The sequence below is a fragment of the Blennius ocellaris genome (genome assembly GCF_963422515.1).
Source record: "Blennius ocellaris genome assembly, chromosome: 8".
Lineage (NCBI taxonomy): Eukaryota > Metazoa > Chordata > Actinopteri > Blenniiformes > Blenniidae > Blennius > Blennius ocellaris.
The window spans coordinates 16,160,859-16,172,631 of NC_137657.1; positions in this window are offsets into that span (position 1 = coordinate 16,160,859).

The following is an 11,773-nucleotide window of genomic DNA, read 5'->3' on the forward strand; positions in this document are numbered from 1 at the left end:
TGGCCAGTGATGTTTATGTTTTATGACTCATCCATTCATGTCTCATTAAAATCTCCTCTGAGCCAAATTCAGGCTGAAATATATATATATATATAAAAAAACTTGTGATCTCGGCAAATCTCAAGCTCATCTTGAGATCTGACCACAACTTGACTGCATGCCAAGTTGGGGGTGAAACTAGCACAAACAGGGAACAGCTTAACAAATTACCACTCTGCTGCCAAGTCCTGGGAGGGAGGAAGAGGCGCAGCGGCTTAAAGAGAAAGCTAAAACCCCTGCTACAGAGACCGAGAAACCCCAGAGGGTGAAGGGTGAAGAGGAAGAGAGGAATAAAAGCGAAGGTGGGTAAAAGCATATCGAGAGGGGAAGCAGAGGGTACAGAAGGAACAAGATAAAGAGGCAGAGGGAGATGGAAAGAGTGAGAGCCAGAGCAGAGAGAGTACAAAAATGAGGGAACAGAAGAGGCTTGATATGATTTCAATGGAATGTTTGTTGACAGTGCTCCGTGGCCTGGGGCCTTGGGATAAATGATTGAACACTGCGCCTGTCAAAGCCAGAGGATTTCTGTGGGCTTGTGTTTCTCTCCACGCTCTTTTGCTGGAGGGAAGGTAGCAGTCAACTAATTGACACAGAATTAAGCATGAAATGCACTAAGCACAGCCTTCTTCTGCCATGGCTGGCCTCTCCACCAAAGAGGGGGCTTCCAGCCAGTTTAGGGCTGCCGATGAGACACACATACTCTCATATTAAGATGAAATCAGACGTGCAAATATACAAGCGTGAATACATCTGCAAAGAAGAAGAAGAAGAAGAAGAAGAAGAAGAAGAAGAAGAAGAGGAAGAAGAAGAAGAAGAAGACGAAGAAGATAAACATCCAAGCAGATGGCCCACTATTCAATCACAGTTGATCAGTAATTCAACATTTTAACACCCACACATAAGCAAGAGCACACATGCACATCAGAATAGGCAAACCCACACTGGGTAGAGGATATGCACAGAGTACATAAGTAAACAGTATAGACTTTTCCTGTGACAAATTGCTTCATGAGAAAGTAATCCTTCAAGATTAACAGTGTCATTCTCCGCCACACCTTGTATATTATGCTCAGGGGGCTGCGATCTCAGCCTCAGGCTCCTTGCAAATGGCTTACCAGGCATGCACTAACTGCTTTTGCCGTGCCTTGAAAAGCAAAGCGCACGGGAGAGACAGAGAGAGATTAAACTGAAAGGGGGACAAGGCGAACAATCAACAGGGATAGTTAGAGAGAGTGAGAGGAACAATGTGAAAGCAGTGTGGTAAACCTCCGGACAGCGTGCAGGTAGGCCTTTGTTATCCATACATTAGCTTGCAATAGAGTGATGCATGGGTCAATTAAGGTTTAATGGCACAGATCTTTAGTTGTAAATAAACAATGGTGCTTGGTGAAGCCTGGGTCAGATACAGAGTGAGTGTCCACCTCATTAACACCCAGAGATGTAACATCAAAAACAACAAGACTTGACAATGGATGTTTGGGGTGGGACACTTAAAATAAAACATAGAGTTGAGGGGACCATGCCCCTTCTGCTTGCAGCAGTAGCCATGTTGACAGCCAGATCCCACTCTTCTTGTCTGGCCACATAAGCACGTGAGCGCCCTTGTGAAGGAGCTCGAGAAGGAAGGAAACAGGGAGCGGCACCACAGAAAGGAAGGGAGGCTGCGGGTCAAAGGGCCAACCCCATCTTGCTGACTACCAACCAATCAGGAGGTGTCCTGTCCTGTCTTGGAGGCAACAGAGGGGAAAGAGAGGAGGAGGAGGTGAAGATGAGGAGGAGGTAAGCAAGGAAAGCAGGAGGGTGGGTGGACTGCAAGGCGGATCCCCAGGGTCAATTATCCTCGGGAAGGAGGTACTGCAGCCAACACTCTGCATCTCATTTGCAAGGCAGCAGCAAAGGTGCACCTGAGCTCGGCTCGTGAGCGTCCTGCTGTAGCACCAAAGCAATTAATGTCTCCTTTCAATGACATGTGCTTCTCAGTGTGACAGTGGCTGGGCAGCTGTGGGCTGGGCCAAGTGGCGAAAAGAGAAGGCCTTAACAGCGCCTCTCGTCTTCCCACAGAGACTAATTTCAGGTAGAGCCTCGCCTCTGTTTTAGCAGACAGTCTGAGTTGGAGGACTTTAGGTTAAAGCCTAAACACACATACACACATAAATTCACACACAAAGATTTATGCTCCTAAAATGCCACACGAGCAAAACCACAAATCACACCATGAGCACGCCGAAATGTACTCTGCAAATTTACAACTCAAACACACAAGACAGAAGACATACATTTGTTTCATCTGTTTTTCACGAACACCATCCTGGATGGGTTTGAAGAAATAAAAATAAAAAAATAACTTATATTCTGACCCGAATTACATGATATTTAGACATTCATTTGCTGACAAAGGCGGTTCTAAATCTTGTCAGGACATGCAACCGCCATGCATGAATTTAACTGTTACAGTCATAAGTAGTAATTCATTTATGAGTCATTTTATTGCTTAGTGATTTCTTCCCCTGCACCTTACCTGCGAGTTCAGTTTCCATCATGTAGCTTTAAATAATTATATTTGGGTCAGCTTGGGGAAAAAATGCATATCACATTGCTGTGAATATAAGAGTTCAGTTCCATTATTTTGTTCATTCATATATGTTGATTTGCTTGCTTGCTTTTAGGGAACTAATTTTAAATGAAGTCACATATGTGCAGGAGGACAAACAAAACTAAACAGTTTGACCCAAGGCCTCAGCAAGCCTACGGAGCCTTAAGTATAAATCTTTTCACAGCAGCAAATGAGAAACACAAGCAGCCTGTTGATAATTTTGAGGTACAAGGATTCTTATTACTGCAAGGCCACAAAATGTCAATTTGCCCCGGGGGTGATGCTTGAGGGAAAAATCACAGAGCCATCAGGACAGAAGGAGCTCTACAACCAGGGAGCAACAGTCAATATCGTACATATCACTAATGTAGGAGTGGGATTTTCTTTTTTTTTTAACTGGTTGGCTATGTAGAAAAAAGGTCAGTTTATCACAAATATTAGAAATGAATCTCAGTGGACTGCAAACATCAACAGTGATATTTGTAGAAGCTTGACCAGTGGTGGGGATGAATTTGCCCCTGGATTGCTTACAGTGCATCAACACCTTTATAGTTTGACTTCTCATCCTATGAGTCAGCCTTACCTCATTAGAAATGACAGCATTTAATTAAATTTAATCTTAATAATGAACCTGGTTATACACAGATCTTGCAGATGATAGCGAAATTAGGGCTTACAACACACAACTTTAAGTGCCCCCGTGTGTCTTTTTGTGGTAATCTGTAAATTGTGGAATTTGGATGATTGAAAAAGTTTATTTCAGACATGTGGAAACACCAACAACAAAACAAAACAAAAAATAAAAAAGTAAAAGATAAAAACACAACAAAACAGACAAAAATGACAGAGCAAAGTGAAAAAAAAGAGTACATGAATAATATAACTCAACATATCTGAAAAGGACTAGGACGAAGCATACATTTATTCACTTCGAGCCTTTCTCCACCTCAACCATTAGTTGCACTCAGTTAGTTATTTTCACAATTTTAGAGACTCAATCAAGCTCAATTATCTCTTCTTCCATATTTAAGATTTAGTCATGTTGATTTTGCTGATCATTAATGCTAAATTGCTTCAACCAAAGTTTAGACAAAAGCAAAGTATGCAACATGAATCTATTTTATATTTTGGGAGGACATGTTTCTGTCTTTTTTGAGTGCTATCTAAAATTGTGTCCATAATTTAGTTTTTACAATATTAGGTAATTTTCTATTTGCCTGCAGGGGTCACCATGGCAAGTCATCATATTTGGAACAATTTGCTAGTTTTACATCAAATACAACCCGGTGCTCAAACCTGTGGTTTTGTTTTGTTTGCAGCTAAATTATGGGTTTAAATAAATACAGATGACTGATAAACATGAAGGACACTTCTGTCCTGAGAGATAAAAGTTGATTTAAAAAAAAGAAGCTTGATTTAAGTACAGAACCATCTAGCAGTGCACCACTTAGCCTTTTACAAGTATTCTTTTTTAGGACCTGGTCTTGCTATTCATGTGGCGTTTCTTTGTATATTTTATCTGCTGATTTTATTGTGAAATAAAACAAACTTCAATGATCCCAAAGGGTAATCCAAGAAAAGTGTAATAATATAGTGAAAAACAAAAACAAAAAAACAACAACAATATTATAGTACAAATTAATCTTAGACAAATATATGAATATCAGTTTATTATTTTATTAGTTTATTTAAATTCTACTTACATTTTTTTAACATCATGATCTTTAGTTAAAAATAATACATATTTTGAAATCTCGAATGCGATTTATTTATGTGAGACCTATGAGGTACCCATTAAAGCTGAACAAAACAAAACAAAACAAAACAACAAAAAAACCCTGACATATTACTGTTTCAGTTTTTGTATAGTAATTCTAAAATATAGGGAAGTCACACTGTTTGAAATACATTCTTGGAAGAAATGATTATTTTTTCATCCATTGTATTCTACATTTTTCTCAACATAACATGAGGGCACTATGATCAAAATGTATAAGATAGAGGTGTTAACAGCAATGTCTAATAGAATAATGATAAAGCAAGAATATATTAATTTCATTTCAATAAATGCTGTTCCTTTGGGGGCTTTTAATATTAAAGGTTTAACAACAAAACATAACCATTAGCATATCAGTCATATTTATTCGTATTCATACAGTAAACACATTTTGAAAGAATACTCGTTTGAAAGCAAATGGTGGTACGCTGCTATTGGATCTTGACGAGTGCATTAAAACAAATAATTTATAAAGAAATACATATTGAAACATATAATACAAATTAAATGATGAAAAGATTATATGACAACCAGCCAGTGCATAGTCCTCATTTTCTGTTTTATTTTTTTACCCAGAAATTCATTGATGTTTTTCTACGGTAGCTGTATTGCAACTATATGGTCGATTGGTCTCAAGAGTGTATTACTTATACACTGATGTCAGCAGGAGTGTTACCATGTAATCAAGCCGTGACCTTGTATGTGACCTCATTGCTGCAGGGCATTGCAGCTAGCAAGGCTAACATGAGGCTAATGAGTGCCTTACATTGCATTTGGGTGCAGAGCATGCATGCAAGCACACATGCAGCCACACACACACACACACACACACACACACACACACACACACACACACACACACACACACACACACACACACACACACACACACACACACACACACACACACACACACACACACACACACACACACACACACACACACACACACAACAGATCCATCCTTCCGATCACTGCTCCCTCTAGCCCCGGAGCTCACAATGAAACCCAGTGTCTCCCTCGGCGGGAAGTCAGTGTTCTCCTCCCTGACCATCCCCGCTCATCCGAGACAGAAATAGACATCGTTTTGCTTCTCTGCTCATTCTCATAGTCAACTTCTGGTTGACACACACTGGATGAACGGCTACTTCCTCCTGCTTGTCTCAGTCGACTATGGAGCTGCAGTTCTGAGTTGTTGAGTTTGCGGCCGAGAAAGAAAAAGAACAAGGGAAGTTGGCTTTGGCTCGCAATGCAGAGTGTATATGTATCACACACACACACACACACACACACACACACACACACACACACACACACACACACACACACACACACACACACACACACACACACACACACACACACACACACACACACACACACACACACACACACACACACACACACACACACACACACTTACAGCAAAGCTAGCTGGCTTTTGACAGTCGCAGAATTATTATGGCGAGGTGAATATTACCCCCGTGGGACTTCATTTACCTCCAGCATATTCACTGAGTTTCTCTGTGTTTTACTGCTCCTCATAATCCAAGCCAACCACACAAATACGCGTGCACATATACTTGCACTCATATCACCATATCACACACTATTTTTATGTCCACGAGTGTTGTCAGGGTTATTATTGAGATCATTATGAGATGTGGGTAGTATTCAGATGCCCCCGTCTCTCTGCCCCCCCCCCCCCCCCCCTCCCTCCTCCAATCCCACCCCTTTTTGTTACAGTCCTGAATCTTGGAGACCTCTCATGAAAGGTTACTAAAGCTTTCAACATTCTAGTTCCTAGTTATCAATAAAGCATGCAGTCAAACATAAACCCACATGCATGCACACGCGCACATGCACATACTCAAAGAGGTGTTTTTTGCATTTTGCAGCTTGTATTGTAATTCTCCTCCTGGTATTTAGCCAGTAAAGGTCACTGATGGACTTCTTTTGTTGTGCTGTTTGAGGTCTCTTTTGCCCATTGTGTTAACAAGTCATTAAAAATTGAGGGAAGTAAGGCAGGCCTGGAGACATTGCATATGTTTGGAAGCATTATTATTATTAAATAATCATGTTTGTCTCCTAAATTGAGAGTGACTCATGCCACAATATCAGTAATTAGATAAATTATTGATGGGGTAGCGGGTGGGTGAGAGGATGGTCGGTGGTGGAAATGGAATTGCCAAACCCAATTACTGTCTTTTACCCAGAGTGGCCCCATTAGGGTTGTCACTTATACTACCAAATGGCGGCACTAATAAAACCGCAACTAGCACTTAACTGCTTAATTAATAGTAAGATGATTAATATTTTAATTGCCGCTGGATTAAATACTGCGAGCAGTGAGAGTGGAGTTTAACCGACAAGAGAACAGAGGCTGATGTTCTGCTCTTCCTGTCTTCAAATGTCAAACATGCCATGTTTTAGAGCCAGTTTATTCACACTCCAACCAGCAGCAGAAGCACTGATCAAAGACAATAAAATGAACAGCTACTTTATAGAAAAAAACCATTCATAATATCACAAATTTATTCAATAACGCGGTGGCTGAAGTATCACAAATTTGACAGGTTTACCAGGGGAAATTAAGGATTTTCTTAAGTGCACACTAGTTAGTTATAGTCATGATATTTACATTATAATTAATATGAAAATCACATTTAGAAAATGCTTTAGTTACAATAACTATGATTTAAACAAGCTCAAATATCACGCAGCAGAGACAGCAACTTACATGCGCATCAAGCAGTCATGTTGAGTAAGATGAAATCATAACTCATATTGACATCTGATAGTTTTCAAACTGTGCAAACACTCATATTGGCTTCTTGTATGAGAAGGCACATTTTACTTAAACGGGTGAGATGGGATGCATTCATCTGTTTGTTTGCTGTCATCGGTTTAGATATTAAAAAAAAAAATTAAAGTCCTACTGTAATTTCAGATCACTTAGCATTGGAATATTTGCGGTGCAAAGCTATGTTGAATTGTTTCTTCTGGTAGTTTCATCTCATTTCATGTGGCTTTATTATTTAATTGTTGAGGAAACTCCTCATTCACCAGCTTATGCAACAGAGATTATGCAAAGTACAGTTAATTAAAATTCAGTGCTAGTGATAATATCATACAGGTACAAATATTGAATGCATTAAAACAGACTTGATATAATATCATTTTTAAATGCTAGGCTTTAACTAGCTAAGTATCTACACTGTACATGAAACTGAGAACATTGGAACAAAGCAAAACAAAATCAAAACGATGGCAGGACTACCAATACATTTCCTCACAAACATAACCTTTTAGTTTGAAAGAAAATTAGTTATGATTGCTGGCTCCTTGACAGTCATTAATGTGGAAGATGATGACACAAATTCTAAGTACTATAGAGTGATAGAGATCTATGTTGCCCTCTGTCAAGCAAACCTGACTGCACACACACTGGCACACACTTATATATGTCACAATAACAACAACAAAAAAAAAAGTACTATCGCTCTTCAACACTACCCCCCCCCCCCCCCCCCCCCCCCCCCGCCTCTCTCTCGGGAGGCCGTGGTGTCTTCCATGCCCAACATGAATAAAACAAGTTGTTATTCTTTTCTAGATAAACACCCTCCAAGTGCCCGCAAACAAAAGGGGAGAAACGACGCCAAGCTTTGGTTTTCCTCCAGCAATTGCAATGGAGATGGGCTCCCCAGACACTTTCTGGGCTCTGAAAAGTGGTCCTACACTGTACAAAGTGCCTGCAATGCCAGAGGCACAGGATGGAACTTCTAAGCGCAAACAACGTCAACTAAATACCTAGCAAGTCTTGTTCGCAGTTTGAACAAAGCATATTATTCATTCATTTTATCAATTTCTTATGTACATGGCTTTATTAATCAAATTCCCCAGTGAGGTGTTTGAGCTGTTTGTTCATTTTGAATCCACAGAGTGACTGCGCCGGTAAAAGTGAATCATTAGGAAGCATCACATTGGCCCAGATTTGACAAAGAGGCAGGGAAGGTGCACATTAGCGAACGGAAAAGGTTAACCATAGTAAAGTGAGAAAAGGAAATGTGGCGGACAAATTGAGAAATTAGCAAACGTGGGGTGGGGAGTGTCTCGGAGGACCCCGCTCTGAGGCGAGACCTATTATGGCACAAGGCACTAGGCAGCTGGGTGGTAATTATCATTATGTGTTTAGCAAGGCACCTTCATACAGGGCAACATATATGAATCTGCTTTAACCATTTGGTTGCCCATTTAGCAGCGATGTGCGGAGTGTGTGGGAATGAGTGGAGATTTTTACCGTCAGCAGCATTTTACCTGCTGCAGGTGCTGACAACCCAGCCATAGCGTGCACCTTGGACTGTGATGCAGGTGTGTGACCCATACGGCTGAGCCTGGGTGGCTGTGGCAGCCTCGCTGTGAACCAGTGTAACTTGACGTCCTTGGGGAAGGTGAGACAGTGACCCCATGAAGATCCAGCTGGGAGCCTTGTGAGCAGGGAGCCCAGATGTGTATGTGTGTGTATGTGCTTACATGCAAGTCTTTTTGTGCCTCCATGTGTGCCCACTGCCAGCTTTGTATGAAACAGCTGGCTCCCACCATCTGCTACTCCTCTTCATCAGCAGTGTCAGTGTCTATATACTGCGTGCGTGCGAGTGTGTGAGTGTGTGTGTGTTCTGTGTGTTCCCAGTCTTTTTCCTCAGTATTCTTCACCATGTATCACCCACAGTTAAAAAGGGCATGCATGAATGTAATATCAAACTTATTTAAAAGGTTAAAGCAAATCATGTTAGGACTATAAGCCCATCAAACAGAAGGAAAAATATTTTGTCATTTATCTTTGAGCCGAGAAAAACATGCATGTGCAGTTCTTTAAAAGCTACACCATCTAGTTTATGTTAGCGTTTCCCTTTGGTTCTTAATCATTTGCTTCCAGCAAGTCTACTCTTTCTAACAGACTCGGGGAAAAAAAAAAAAACAGAGAAGGATTGGTAGGTTGGGGGGTTAGTATGCTAAAATCCACCCAAAACAAGACACATGAGACATGCGGTTCTAGTGTTAATTAGGGCGCCAATATTACAAGATAAATCAGAGATGGAGGGAAGGTTTGAAGGAGAGGGAAATGAAGGAGGAGGGGCGCAGGAGGAGGAAAAGGGAAGGAGGGAAAAGAGATTGAGAAACACAGAGGGAGGGCATGGTGTTGATTTGAGCAGGGCCTGAGGGCAGCCTACGGGGCAGAAAGGGGTATGATAGACTGGCTAACCAAGCGTTGATCAGGCCTGCACTACTCTCTTTCATCAATAGTGAACAACTAAAGTGGCGAGAGAAGATCTCTTAGCTACACAATTATTTGATTCAAAGTCGGTCTTAAAACATCATGTGTCACTTGATTTTAAGGTAATTAAATATGCATTTTGATCTTGTGACGGATCAGAAATTGTACTTTTTAGGGTTTGGTGGTCAACGATGTTTCCCATTACGAAAATGGATGTGTGCACTTGCAGACACACGTGGGCGCACACACATTCCTATGTCTCTCCTACCCATCAGAAGTGTGAGCTTAATCTCAACCTAAGTGGAACATTAGGACTAAAACTAGATCTAGCTCCCAGAAGGGAAGTGACAGTAGTGAGAAATACAAGTCTGCACACACATAAACACATAAAGACTTATACATTTTTTTTCTTGTGGGGACTTTTCCATTTACGTGATGCATGAGTGCTTAACCCTAACGGTTTTTTGTTTGTTTGTTTTTTTTACGTTTATTTCAGACATGTGGGTACACAACAAAACAAAGGTAAACTAACACAAACAAACAGCAAACGTAACAAGAGTAGATACAAACAGAGCAAAAAAAGTAACAGATAACTAAATAAATAATTGCCCAACATTGAACCTAATGAAAACCAAAGGTGCAACCTCAGCCCTCAAACCTTGTCTAACCCATAAGAGCATGCAACACAGCGCAAGACCTGCCTTTGGGGCCCCATAAGGTAGGCTGGACCCTACAATCGAGTTGAAAATGAGAGAAATCAAAGATCACACACAGACGCACGATTACACTGCCCAGCAAGTGATGTGTTCCTCAAAAATGACAGTCATGAAAAATGATGTCCCTTTACCTCCCCAAATTCTAAGAGCAGCAGTGGTGGCAAAAGTAAGTCATCTGTAATCGAAGCGGCGATGTGGAGGAGTGCGGCGCCACTAATGCGACTAGACCCCGCTGTTCGCTGAGGAAGACGTCGCTGGAGGGGAGAGAGAAGATGAGGAGAAGGAAAAGCAGAGGGATGAGCGGGAGGAAGAACACACACAGAGGCAGTTGGGGGATCGCTTGCTCCAAACATAGCAGAAGGTATGGAACAAGGCGCACTGTGTGGGCCCCATTATTTTTACTCCCCATTCTCTTTTTGCCCCTCTCTCCTTTTGAAGACGGCAGGATTTTTCTCCTCCTCCCTGACATAAAAGTAAACAACGTTGCCTGCAGGCACAATTTTCCCGGCAACACAATAAAATGTGCAGTGAATTTATGATGGTCATCCATTAGCTCTTACCAAGGAAACATCACCCGTATCTGTCGTCCATCATTATAATAGAGGGTTAATGCACTGAATTTACATAAAAAAGTCATATTGTCTGCATGAATTATTTACACCCTCAGCTGTTTTTTCCAATTTCCCTCTTTTTTTCCCCCTCTTCGTCCTCTCATTCATGGCGAGGGGGATTTTGGTCCAGATCCTCGTGGAGAAAATCTGACAGTAAATTCCGCCATGAGGTGGTCCTGTTGTGGCCACCTCCCGGTCCCAATATCTCTCTCTCTCTCTCTCTCTTTCTCTTTCTCTTCCTCCCTCCCCTCTTTCAATCAATCCTGTCCTGCATCTCATCCTCTTTGTCTGCCTTTGTCAATGAGATGTGTTTATTTACGGGCCTTTGATTTTTACTGTCAATCAACAAATTGAGGTGATGAAGTAACTTTACTACCTTTCGTCAGTACAGTGAGCAAATCTCCCAGAGTAAAATATTTCCCCCCCCAAAAAACTTTTTAAACCATCACTCATGAGTCGAGTCAATTGTTGACAAATTTATTTTTTGTGAGCCAACTCCAGATTACAAATAGCTTGCTACAGCTCTGTTTATTTCATCTACATTGGCCTAATCTGGTAACAAATAAATGATCACTGTGCCAGTCGTCCTACTGTAAGTGAATTATCCCGATATCACAACCCCATAATGAAGGCTTGTACAGCACTATCGTTTGCCTCTCAGACCCCGGGGAAAGACTCAGTGATTGAGCAATTATGACAAGCTCAATTACTGTCATCATATTATCATAGCTAATCCAACTCCGCCATGCTGTGCCTTCCACT